Genomic DNA, 14,312 nt, shown 5'->3' on the forward strand with positions numbered 1-14,312 from the left:
CCCCCAGTGATCGCCAGTTTCCTTCTTCCTCACATGGGCTCCCTCTCTCTTGCACACACTCTCACACACTTTCCCACAGCCCTGAATACAGGCTCTCTCCATTTGTCTCTTCTTCACACATACACACCCCTTCAAACAGGCTCCCTCTCTCACACACAAACACGCATCCGCACTCCTATACACACACACACACACACACACGCTCCCAGTCTTTTACTTACATACACTAGGGATGTGAATCGTTTTAGGACGATTAAAATTATCGTCCGATAATTTTAATATCGTCTTAAACCGTTATGGAACACAATACAATAGAGATTCTAACGATTTATCGTTATAAATCGTTAGAATCGTGAGCCGGCACACTAAAACCCCCTAAAACCCACCCCCGACCCTTTAAATTAAATCCCCCACCCTCCCGAACCCCCCCCAAATGACTTAAATAACCTGCGGGTCCAGCGGCGGTCCGGAACGGGCTCCTGCTCCTGAATCTTGTTGTCTTCAGCCGGCGCCATTTTCCAAAATGGCGCCGAAAAATGGCGGCGGCCATAGACGAACACGATTGGACGGCAGGAGGTCCTTCCGGACCCCCGCTGGACTTTTGGCAAGTCTCGTGGGGGTCAGGAGGCCCCCCACAAGCTGGCCAAAAGTTCCTGGAGGTCCAGCGGGGGTCAGGGAGCGATTTCCCGCCGCGAATCGTTTTCGTACGGAAAATGGCGCTGGCAGGAGATCGACTGCAGGAGGTTGTTCAGCGAGGCGCCGGAACCCTCGCCATTTTTCGGCGCCATTTTGGAAAATGGCGCCGGTTGAAGACAACAAGATTCAGGAGCAGGAGCCCGTTCCGGACCGCCGCTGGACCCGCAGGTTATTTAAGTCATTTGGGGGGGGGGGGTTCGGGAGGGTGGGGGATTTAATTTAAAGGGTCGGGGGTGGGTTTTAGGGGGTTTTAATGTGCCGGTTTTACGATTTTTCGATTTTTCACGATTTTTCACGATATTTTACCCCCCCAAACGGCAACAATACGATTCCCTCCCCCTCCCAGCCGAAATCGATCGTTAAGACGATCGAGGACACGATTCACATCCCTAACATACACACACAAACACACACACACACACTCCCATACACACACATACTTACACCCTTAATCTCTCAATCACATAGGCTTGCATGTGGTCATCTGGCCCTCTCCCTCTTCAGCTGTCTGTGGCTATCCGGCCATGCTCTTCACTGTCTTCCAGTGCTGCAGCCTGGTGGCCTCCCTCTTCTTCTGTCACGAGCAGGATGGGCTCCACACACGGCCCAGTGGCCTTCCTTTTCTTCTGCTGGAAGCAGGATGGGCTCCGCTCACGGCTTCCGACCTTCTTCTCTATGGCACCCCCTCCCGACTGGCACCCCTATGCTGGCCGTCACCCAGGGTGGACCACAGCTCCGCACCCCCCTGACAAGAGATTAAAGAAAAACCTGTACTGCTAGAGCTCTTCCTAATACTTGTACTGTGTCAAAGAGAGCTTTCTTCTAGAGCTGAAAAGGTATAATATATATACGGGCAATCCTTGTCTTTCCCCCTTCCCTTTCCCCATCCCATGCACAAAGTGAAATTCAGTAGTTTCAATAATGCCACCCTTTCATCAGCTCACCACCTACCACCTGATTTTTTAGCAGACACACCAACACTTTCTTCTAATAATTTTTTTATATGTCAACAAATGTCCGTGAATAAAAATCTTTAATGTGTATTCAATCATACATTGCTTTCAAAACGGAGCTCTGTTATTAGTCCATTCTTTGCTTTATAACGCCATAGTAAACATCAAATTTATGTCCTACCATCAAGACGTTTCAGTGTTACACTTGGCCAAAACCTGTAAATACTTAGCTGAATAAATCTCCCGGCATGGCCACGTTTCGGAAACACTTCCTTCATCAGGGGGATCATATATACCAATCTTTCAGTCTCTCCGGTAGCAAAAATCACTGGTAAATGGCATGAACTCTGATTTGATTTTACCTGCAGAGAATTTAAATAATACATCTGATACAAAATGAACAAATGAAGGCTGGTCATAATGACATCACAACAACGAGGACCAATCAAGTTCTTCGTTTAAACCATCGGGGATAACTAAGCATAACTTATATATCCAAAATTGCTCTCGGTAATTTAAACGTGTTGCATAAATGCCCCCGCTAATAGTTTGCTTCACCTGATCAATAATAGTCCAACGTAATTGATTGAAACTATGTTGTTTCTCGATACAGTGATTTACTATCGGAGCTGCTGTATTCGCCGTGTTTTTCCATGACCAATGTTCCAAAAGACAGATCCTGATGGATCGGCTACCAGTATGCCCCACGGAAATTTTAGGGCAAGGACACATTAAAACGTAAACCACATTTTTAGTGGAGATTGTGAAGCAATCCTTTCATCAGCTGCATGTAACAGATTGCAGCTGTTCATTAAAGGGGCTTGACAATAATGTTCTGTATATTTTGTTCCCTAACAGAGTTTGGATTATGGGGTGTTAGTCGATTAACTTTTTTAGGTTACATATGTCTGTTTTTAGAAAGGTTCAATTCCTGTTTTAGCATAAAACAAACTGACCTGATAATATGCAAATTAATAGTAACTTAGGGTAGCAAATTCCCCTGATAATCTACAGTAATCAAATGTTAAGGCAGGCAGTGTATATTTATGAAACTTATTGTTGTGCATCCCGGCCGCGCTGGTGCCACGGCCGGCCCTGCCCACCTCGGGCTTTCCTCCGCAAGGCCTGACCCGTCCTCCCTTACAGCCACCGCCAGTTCCCGGTGTCTGCGGCATCCCACGGCCTCTCCTGGGCCTTCTAGACCCTCGACCTCGCACGGCTCCTCACGTCAGGGCTCAGTGTCCTCGCTGGCATTGGGTTTGCCCCTAAGCGCGCGCGCGCGGAACTCCCGGCCATTTAAAGGGCCAAGCGCGGGAAGTTCCTCTGCGGCGCACGACAATGACGTCACCTGAGCCCTGTATAAAAGGCAGGGCTCAGGCTCCAATTCCTTGCCTTAGCAAACCGGTCGTCTCATCATTGAGAAGCTAGTTGCCGTCCTGTGTTCCTGCATTCCTTGTTCCTTGCCTGTTTCTGCGTTCCTGTTCCAGTTCTTGTTCCTGTGTTCCTGCGTTCCCATATTCCTGTGTCTTCCAGTGCTCCTGCATTCCTGTGTTCCTGTGTCTTCCAGTGCTCCTGCATTCCTGTGGTCCTTCTGTGCTCCAGCATCTGTTCCTGTTCCGCTTCCCAGGCTGTACCCTTCAGACTGATACTTGGTACTGACCTTGGCTTGCCTCTGACTACGCTTGGACTGACTCATGGTATTGACCTCTGCCTGCCTCTGACCACGTTTGGACTGCCACCTGGAACTGACCTCTGCTTGCTACTGACCACGCTTGAACTGATACCTGGACTGACCTTTGCTTTGGCTGACCACTCTCGGATGGATACCCTGGCTTTGACCCTTGTGCTCCACACGGACACTCTCTTTGCTACTCCCGTGGCCACCAGGCCTGCCTGCTCTGACGTCACCAGTGGCCTTCTACCAGCTAGACCACTAGGCCCTGCCTATCCTGACCGGAGGACCTTTAGTTCCTGCTCTGTTCCAGTGGTCTCCGGTAACCTCTGTTCCGGTCTAGCTCAACTGTTCTCCAGTAGCCACGCACCCTTGCTCTCGGTGGGCACACCTCTCCGTTACCTTTCCGGGAGATCCTCCAAGGCCCACCTAAGCCCAGGTGGTCCGGGTACCCAAGGGCTCAACCCACGGAAACCCTGGGCTGTTATTGGCGAATCTCCAGCTAGACTCTATCTCCTCGTGTGCTCCGCCTCCTGGTGGCAGGCGCCCTCTGGGAACCCTCAGAGGGCCGTACCAATCCTGCGCCAGGCCAAGGGTCCACCTCCAGCGCAACACTTATTCCTACATGACCGTGGTAGAAACTTTGGGTAAAATTTATTTCACTGGGCATTTTTCAACATTTAATGTGTTTGAGTATTTATGTGATGCGTACCCAGATACAACGTTCTACAAACACAGAACTGGGAGGACTACAGTTTTTACATAGCACCTTGTCAAACGTACTTTACAGACAGAACACCATTATTATTACTTATTTACTATCAGTAATTGTTTTATATACCTAGGGAGGATGAATAACTGAGTTTATCATAGCAGGATGGAAAAGATTAGGTCAGGATTATAACCATGTTAGGGACATGAATGAATCACTGAGAATGGCTCATTTTAGAGGACAAGGAGGCACCATAAAATAGTGACAACACAGGCTGAGCACAGAACAAGAAAACATTTTGTTAGACTAATTTAATGCATTTGTGACTAGCTCTGCTCCTTTCATCGAGTTGGTGCAGAAGATGAGAATGAAGGGGGAGGTGTTGCTGATGCAAGGTTTTAACCTGCCAAGTGTAGATAGAAGTATTTCATCTGCAGAATTGGTGAGAATAGAGAGATCGTGGACTCCCTTCATAGGGCTCTGCTCAGACAAACAGTGATAGAATCCACGAATGGGGAGGTAATACTGGACCTGCTACTTACGAATGGAGAAAGTGTCTCTGATGTCCAGAAGAGGGCCTACCTGCACACCAGTGATTTGACACATTATAACAGCCAAGGGATCAATTTTAAAAGAATTTGGGCTCCTAATTTAGGAAGATCCAGGTACCTAACTCCGTAAGTAAAAGTCTCACTTGCTTGGTGTCTAAATTCAAAAGGTGCCTACAAAATGAATGGGCAGATAGGCAAGGATAGGCTGGGGGAGAAAATTTAAGTGCTACATACCTAATCTAGGCAACCAAAAATAGATGCAGGGATAGTTGTCCTAAATCTAGACAACATTATCTCTAGCTCATTCTGCGCAGACCTGATGAAGGGCGCAAAGCTCTTTAAAGGTGGTCACAAATGTATTAAGTTAGTCCAATAAAAATGTCTCATTCGCAGCTTGTTTATGGAATTTTATTTCAGTATTTGAGGCCAATGTGCTAAAGTGTTAAGATGGGCTGTTAATGTGCATTAATTAGCTTGTGTTAATGGCCCATGATAAGTACATACACATCACTTGGTATTAATTTTCTTGCTTTAAATTTAGCATATTAACACTGACTTTAATCCAAATAAAACTTAACTACACCTTCCCAAGGTGTATTTAAGTTTTTCACATTAATAGGTCTATGATAATATTTGTACATTTTAATGTTCATTAGCTTACTATGTATTGATAGGTAATGAACTAATTTGTATAATTTTGCAACTTATTCTTTGTTTTGCATGGATTTTACATTGATGTTCATAAAAGCTAATTAACTGGCTGTTAGTGCACATTAAGTTGATTATATATGTTAATACAGCTTTTAACATGCTTAACGCTTTTGCAGTCATTAATGCACTTTAATACATTGCCCTTGGTATGAATATTTTCCAACAAAGTACTAAAAAGACTGAGTTATAGAGATGAACAACAAAACTGATTCAAATCTCATATGACCACAAGCACAGAGATAATCCAATTTGTTTATTTTTTAAAAATTGTAGCTCGTGCGATCCACAATTCTAGGCAGGTAACAAGTAGGCATTCATAATAAAACATGATCAATGAACAACAAAAACACAGTATATACAAAATTAGACTCATTTTGCCAGGGAGCTGCTAAGCTTAACTGCAGATATACCAAATTAAATCACCAAATTATCACAAATAAATAGAAAATCTGAAACTCTTGTTTGAATCAGTAGTTATTGTCCATTTACTGTGAGTATGACAGCACCAAACCTGAACCCATTTATATCACATTAGATATATATAAAATATAGATCTCTAGCACTTCTTCTAGCTGATAGCCAAAATCCCCAACTCGGCTCATGCAGGGACACATGGGGGATCCAGGGGGAGATCCTGAAGTATCTCCATTCGTGGTCCTTGGGTTGAGCGAGATTATGGAAGACACAGCAGAGCAGCACTATATCTCCAACTTTGGGTGGGGCCTACATTAAAGCTCCACCCATCTTGTCCAAACAGCAAAATTGACTTTAGAGAACTCCAAAGGTGCGTTCGATGACACAGCTGATAGCACATAAGGCCTCTTTGTACCTCTTCTCTGCCAGTGTGATGAGAATGGCAACGTGGGTGAGAAGCCAGGTCCTACAACCGTACCCAGAATCTCCTGCGGCAATGACAGATTTAAGGCATCAATCATAGCATTGCAGATCTGGCTTGAAAACCACTGCATCCTATTAGGCTTTATAAGCTAGCCTGTACCTTTGCCTGAGTCTTAAAGGCCGATTTGCCTAGGTTAAATGCATGTCACATTGTTCTGGGCCAGTATATGTGCAAGATAGCATTAGCCAAAAGTAGCTCTGTTCTTCTGGACTACTAAATCGCATCTGAGGATTCCATCAATTGCATGCCAGGCCGTCGTAACCCAGCTCAACTGGTATGTAGCAGTCAGTCAACCTTGAAGCAATACATAAGTGCTGCCACACCTGTGATAGCTGAAAAAACAGTACCTCATGGTGTGATTGTTCAAGTCCCTGCCTGCTCTGCAGTATGTCCTCCAGAGAAACCGATTTGTGAGCCCTGACACAGGGAATTTGCCAGGCCCCCAACATGCACAGGACACTGTTTCTGGTTCAGCTCTGTGTGGGTCAAGACAAACTGTGGCCGACATTTTGGGTGATGCATCACTAACAGGCCACACGTGATCGTGCAATACCAGCAGTGTGGAAACTTCAAGCTTGTGATTAACCAGTGAGATCTCAATTATTTTATTTTAACATTTTTATATACCGGTATCTGTTTGCACATCGTACCGGTTTACATGTAACAAAAAGGACAAGCCAAAAGAGGCATATCTTTTACATGGAACAGAGAACAGTTAATAATATAAGTTAATAAAATAACAGGTGAACATTAAAAGAAACTTTGGTTAAGGAATTAAACAAGGAAGATCATAAATAAACAATGAACAATTAACATGAGTTCTAAGAGCAAGGGCATTTAAGTGGGGAGGGTGGTAATAAATATTTGACAGTTCACATTGGCTAGACGAGAGTGTTTACAAAGCGAGGATTTATTTGCAAATCGGAGCATTAGGAGAGGGGTGCACAGGGACAGAAGCTGACTTGACAGGCATTTAAAAGCTGGGGAATTAAAAAACTGAGGTAGGATAGAAGAGTAACGAGTGCACCACTGAGACCGGACAGGGAGGGGCACTTCACTGGGAGGTGGGGGAGAGCAGTTGAAAGACTAATGAGAGCTTTGTGGCATTGAGGTCTTTAGTTGAAGGCCTGTAGAAATAGCCATGTTTTTAATTTTTTTTAAACTTCGGTGTGAAGGTTTCAGTGCGTAAATCGTGCAGCATAGAGTTCCAGAGGGAAGGCCCAGCTAGGGTAAGGGCTCTTTTAGAAGTAGAGGAAAGTCTGATGAGTTTCAGGGAGGGTGAGTGTAAAGTTCCTTGGAGGATAGTTCGAATTGGTCTAGCTGAGACATGAGGTCGGAGAGGGGGATTGAGCCAGTGTGTAATATCATTTATAATAGCTTTGTGGATGAGGGAGAGAACTTTGTATTGTATTCGTGAGGTGATAGGGAGCCAATGTAGATCTTTCAGAGTAGGTGTAATGTGGTCTCTCTTTTTGGTATTCATGAGGATACGGGCTGCAGCATTCTGCAGAAGTTGAAGGGGTTTGATGATCGTGTTGGGGAGACCAAGGAACAAAGCGTTGCAGTAGTCCAATTTAGAGAATATAAGAGCCTGGAGTACAGTACGGAAGTCAGAACCATGTAATAGGGGTCTGAGTTTTTTTACAGTGTGCAGTTTAAAGTAGCAATCTTTGAGTATAGAGTTTATGAATGGTTTAAACGAGAGATGACTGTCAATAATGGTTCCGAGGTTACGAGTGTGAAGTGAGAAGATAATGGGGGGGGGGGGGGGGGGGGGGGGGTGGGTTAGAGGGAGGGATGGTGGGGGAAGAATTGGGGGCGGAGATGACAATGAGCTCAGTTTTTTGGGGGTTTAGAGCAAGGTGCATGTCAGTAAGGAGTTGGTTAATGGAGGACAGACAGGAATCACAGGTTTGGAGGGCTTTCTGGAGAGATTGAGTTACGGGGATGAGAATTTGAACGTCATCCGCATAGATGAAGTGATCAAATCCCAGACTGGTGAGAAGGTTAGCTAGGGGGAGCATGTATATGTTGAACAGAGTAGAAGAGAGTGATGAGCCTTGAGGAACACCACAGTCTAGTTTGATAGGGTCAGATTCATGATTGCCAAGGGATACTGAATAGTGTCTATTTTGCAGGTATGATTGCAGCCATGCGAGAGCGGTTCCAGTAATCCCGATATTGATAAGGAGGTTGGTTAGGATGTTATGATTGACAGTGTCAAAGGCTGCAGAAATGTCTAACATAGCAAGGAGATAAGATTTGCCACTGTCAGTCCCTTTGAGAAGGGTGTCGGTAAGTGAAAGGAGCAGGGTTTCCGTGCTTAAATGTTTTCGAAAACCGAATTGTGAGGGGGAGAGAATTTTATGGTAATCAAGATAATCTGTGATGCGCGCGTTTACTAGTCTTTCTAGTACTTTGGAAATAAAGGGCAGATTTGAGATAGGTCTGAAGTTGGAAAAGACGGAGGAGTCAAGGTTGGGTTTTTTAAGGATAGGTTTAACAATTGCTTGTTTCAGAGTATTGAGAACGATGCCTTGTTCAAGAGAACAATTGAGGATGTCAGAGAGGGGTTTGGCTATTATTTTTGGGATAGCAAGGAGTAGTTTGGGAGGTATAGTTTTGGCGGGGTGTGATGAGGGCTTCATTTTTTTTAGGATGTTTTCTATTTCAAGTGAAGACGAAGCCTCTAAAGATGAAAGGGAGGAGGGCGGGTTAGGGGGGAGGAAATTAGTATTTTTGGAGTTGGTGCCGAAATTAGCTGTGAGGGAGGTAATCTTAGTTTGAAAGAAGCGAGCAAGGTCATTGGCCCGAGGACGGAGCTGGCGGCCCACCACCGCCATCGAGGAGGAACCAGAGGCTGGAGTCCCTGTAGAAAGGTGAGGGGGCTGTGCCGCAGGTCTGCCACAGACAGCATGCATAACAGCATACACATTTTGCTTTGCGGTATTTATCACGCACGTTATGGCCCTAACACATTTTGATAAATGACCCAGTTAGTTTGAAAAAGTCACTCAACAGTTTTAAGTTGCAGCTGTAAGCAAAGTGTGGGATCCAATATAACTCCCAAAATTCATGCCTGTGATGAAATAGGAAATATCAGATCTTCAAACTGGAAAACAGATGGAATCTCAGGAAGAAAAACTTCTCAAGAAGAATCAGTTCAGTTATTCATAAATTTAGAGCTAATTTATTATTCATCCATTGACTGCTAGGAACTTGGCAATCAGCATTAATGCATCCTGCACTGAGAATACCACCAGGATGTAAAATTGGATATCATCAGCATAAAGATGATGTACAACCCCCAGCCCAGAAAGCGGTTTATAAATTGGTCAAATGTAAATATTAAATAGGATTGTGGGCAATAATGATCCCTGGGGAACACTTCTGTCAAGTGGAAACCTCCAGGAAGAAGTGTGGCTCATAGTAACCTGTTGGCTCTGGTCCACAAGATAAGATGTAAACCAGGATAGAAGTAATGCCCAGATTGTTCAAGCAAGATAACAAAATTGTGTGATTTAATGTGTTGAAAGCAGATGATATGTCTAATAGGATAAGAATAAACTTGTTGCCTGCATCAAAGTCTCAAGGGAACACATTAAAACTGGACAACAGAAGCATCTCAGTATCATAAGGATGAAAACCAATTTGGTAAGGGTCTAATTAGTACATTATGATCCTCAATAAACTCCTGCAATTGATTCAGTACCTTGAGGTCTGGGGATAGCTATAACAAAGCCTTTCTCCTTTTTCACATACAAAATGTCTTTCTGTATAGTGTGCGTGAGAAATGGTGTGTGCTGACTGGCACCACAGATTCTGAAACTTGATTTAGGAAATGATAATCAATGGTGAGTTTCAATGATCCTTTCAGTTTTACTACTGGCCAGGCTGGAGAGTTGCATGTTGAATATTTATAATTTTGGTTACTGGCTCCATTGCCTGATGAGGCACTGGTATTGTTTCTGCCCGTCCAACAGAATCTCTGTGTGCATTTTTCCCACACTCTAGCTTGTCTTATGCCCAGACAGCAATTTTAGAGACTTCTGATGGAATTACACTCAGATCATATTGCTAATCTGTGAACATGGAGTAGCTAACTGCATAGGAATGATTTAATGCACTGAAGATTTGAGAACATTTGAAACTTCTACACACTGCCATAGTTTATGGCTAGCCGTACCACCAACCAGATTTAATTGGCTAAGAATAGCAATTCCAATTATTTCCTTCCTTTCTTTCACTACCTTGGAGGCACTGGCTTCCAAAATGTCATTGTCACGTTCACTTTGCAAGAGATATCCTATTTAACTGGGATAGCTATGCATTTGGAAACTGTGCCATTAACACCCTGAATGTCATACAGTTCTACATTTTTCTGGTTTGCAATGAGAAGAACTCAGCCTGTAACACTAATTACAATCTTTGTGTCAATCAAACCTAATTTACCCTGACCTCCAGATGCTGTACCCACAAGTATCCAACAACAATGGTTTCACAAACTTTAGTTCATGATCTGAAGCTGTATCCTTCCACTCATGCTGGGGTCCATTAGCTGAGTCCTCTGGTCAAAGAGTAGATCCAGCCTGGGCTATGAAGGCTTGAGACATTTTGACACTGGATATAGGAAATCAGGACATTCCTACTCATTAGCTTTCTGTTTGTCCTGGACTGCTAGTAAATTAAGTTTCAATTTGTCTCGCTCTAACTGTAATGTGAGTCTGTTTTGTTCCCATTTCATTATTTTCTTTTTCAAACTCATCTCACTGTGCATGCAGTTCATGAAAGGAAATATATCCCAGGTAATTTATAAAATTACCTCTGTCTTGCCCATCGATAGTCCATGTCTTCTATTCCTTAAATCTCTGTTATGTTTGTACTGGGCTGGACCCTCAGCTTGCCATTACTTTGCTTATAATACTGTTATTACCTGTGACCAAACAGACCCTATTCAGAGTATTAGAGTATCAAAACAGGTTTCTTTTGGGACCTCTGAAAATAGCAGAAGGTACAGTATTTAGTTGCATTAGGGAACAACTCACTCTCCCAAGTTTAAAATGTGTATTCAACCTGTGCTGATTGCACATTTTAACTTGGATTTGTGTGCACATTTTCCAGTCAGCGCACTTTTTAAATTTCTGATGCATTAGCATACTATTAGCTTACCGCATCAGGAGTTTAAAAAAAATGTTAACCCTTGCATCAAGAAACTGTGCACTGAATTTCAGCATCAGTTGTAATCCACGCATTGGCCCCAAGCATAGATGTATAGAGCCCAATATTCAGAAAAAACTTAGCCGTATAAATCCGACTTATCTGGCTAAGTGCCGGTGGTGCTGCTGAATATCTGGCTACCATCAGATAAGTGGCTTATCTGGCTAACTCAGGGGCGGGGAATGGGCAGATTGGGGAGGAGTCAAATTAGCTGGATAACTTATCCGGTTAACTCTGGTTGTGCCACAGGGCTGTCCTAAAGTTAGCTGGATACACTTATCCTGCTAACTTTAAGATAGCTGGGTATATTCAGTGGCGCTGGAATGCCTTTGAATATCCTGGCTAAGTTAGCCGGATAAGTGTATCTAAGCCTTTCTAAGCAGCTCACATAATGGCAATGTTTCTGGCAACTTAAACAAATCATAACAAGCTCATAGGTAGAGCAGAATAATACCATGCCAAGTAATTTCACCAGGTTTGAGCAAAAGAAAAAAGAATTACAAGGACATTTGACTATAAAATCTCACTCTATCTTGAACTAAAATTCAAAAAAGGTTTACTGGTATTCATCACCTACATTCAAAAGATACCACTGGGTCTTTTGATAATTTAAAAATTGCACCCAGTCTCTGACAAAAACTGAAAAGGTTTTACCCTAGACTCTTCATAATATAAAGTGTCACTCACCCTTTAATCAAAATTTAAAATGTTTTGCAGGGACTTTTGATTAAACGTATTATCCTATCAACCAAATTCTTGGTACACACAATATACAAACAAATATTCTATTTACTCAACTGGATATCTTTTGGAAAATCCAGGAAAAATGAGCCTTTAAAATACTAATACCCCTGTGTTTGTTTTTATTTTTATTTTTAGTTTCATTGTTAGAAGTTTGATCTCGCCGTCTTTTGAGCAGTGATCCGTTCTAAGGTATTACATCAGCCGTATCACCCGGTCTTCACTTACTTACGCATCATTCAATACGCTTTCAGTATCCCAACCCCGGTGTCATTACACTTGACTTCGTATACCGCCACCTCCCCCCAACCCCCCTCCCCCTTTCCCCCTTTCCCCCTCCTCTTTCTTTCTCCCCTTCCCCCCTTCCCCCCCCCTTTTCCCCCTTTTTCCTCTTGTTTTAATGTAACGTCTGAGTATTTATGTTTGTGGTCTGGACCATTGCATGATGTTTTGAAATAATGTGGGGATTATTTTGCAAATTAAATATAGGGAGTACGTGATATAATAGTATTTTCTTACTACTTAATCGGATTTTGTTGTACTTTTATTTAGGTTTGAATCCATACACATGCATCTAATCTAATGAGCTAAGAGATTCTGCCCTGCCATCAGCACTGAATCCTACTAAAAGAACTATATACGCACTGATTGCAGGAATTATTATTGGCCACAGAAGTTCTTACATACTATATGGACTGCAAGGCTTACAATTTATACCTGATTTTTGTTTTTTTCTTTGTTCTGTGGGGGTGACTTTATGCAGAATCTAGGTTCTTTCATTCTCTGTCAGACCTTAGGTGTTCAAGTTAATGATATCATTTGAAGTGATGCTGTTTTTATTAGTTTGTATGTTCCAAGTTAAGTAGTATTTTCCAGTCTTAGACTTTATAATACTTATATGCTGAATCAGCTAAATGCATATGTACTAGGTTTTTTTATCTTTATCTATGGAAGCTGCTTCGATCACATAGAAGGTGATGTGTTTCAGTGTGATTCAAATATGATAATTTAGGGTTCAAGAGGGAGATCTCTTTATGTTTCTCTTCCACACCAGCATAAGTTATAAGGCCCTGAGTCCAGAAATTATGGACACTCTTTCCCTTCCCTCCCCCTTCCCCTTTTCCTCCCTCCCCCTCCCCGCCCCCTTTTTTCCCCTTCTTTTCCCCTTCCCTTTCCCTTTCCTTCCCTCCTTCTTCCCTTCCCCTTCCTTCCCCCCCTCTCCTTCCCCCTCCCTCCCCCCCTTTTTTCCTTTTTCCTTTCCCCCTTTTCCCTTCTTCCCCCCCTTACCCCTTCCCATTTACACAGGGTCATATGTTTTGCACCTTTCATTCATTTACATGTTTTTGGTTGCTTCTGGTGTTCAGACTGCTTTGTTGTTTCCTTGTTTTTCACAGTGCTTTGTGTGCCTCTATACTCAGTTTCCTTAAATGTTACCTTCGTGTCCACCACACTGTACAATAACTGTATGTATCTTGTTTTATAGAACCTTTGGAATCGATCCCCCTGACGCAGCCTGACGCGAAACATGGCCGTATCGGGGCTTTGTATGATTATGTGTTTAGTTTTTCTGATTTAAATTCTGTGCACTATTGTTGTGTGCACTTATTAAAGCATTTATGTTTTGTTCATAGTGCTATTGTCCAGTTTAATTGATTTGCCGCACATTATTCTGCTGTGATAATAATAAAAATAACAATAGTAATAATAACTCAGGTTACAGATTCACTTTCCAGCAGTAGGAAAACATATAAAGGCAGGATTCTTTTTTCTTTTAAAGCGGAAGTGGCACCCCCAATAGCTACAGTAAAGCTCTAATGTTGGAGCTGATAGCAGCCTTGCTATCTGATGGCTAGGAAAAGGCCCAGACAGACCATGTTGAAAGAGTGCACTCAAGGGGACAGCTTGAGAGCCAAGGCAACAGAGTTCAAGTGAAGGCCTCAGACAGTCCATGTTGAAAGAGTGCACTCAAGGGGACAGCTTGAGAGCCAAGGCAACAGAGTTCAAGTGAAGGCCCCAGACAGTCCTTGTTGAAAGAGTGCACTCCAGGGGACAGCCTAAGGGCCAAGGTAGTAGAGTTCAAGTGAGGGAAGGAGGACCAGGACCAAAGAGCTCTGCATGGAGGCAGGAGGCCCAGGAGAAGATGCAGCAGCTTGGAGGCAGG

Source organism: Rhinatrema bivittatum, chromosome 4, assembly GCF_901001135.1.
Source record: "Rhinatrema bivittatum chromosome 4, aRhiBiv1.1, whole genome shotgun sequence".
Classification (NCBI taxonomy): domain Eukaryota; kingdom Metazoa; phylum Chordata; class Amphibia; order Gymnophiona; family Rhinatrematidae; genus Rhinatrema; species Rhinatrema bivittatum.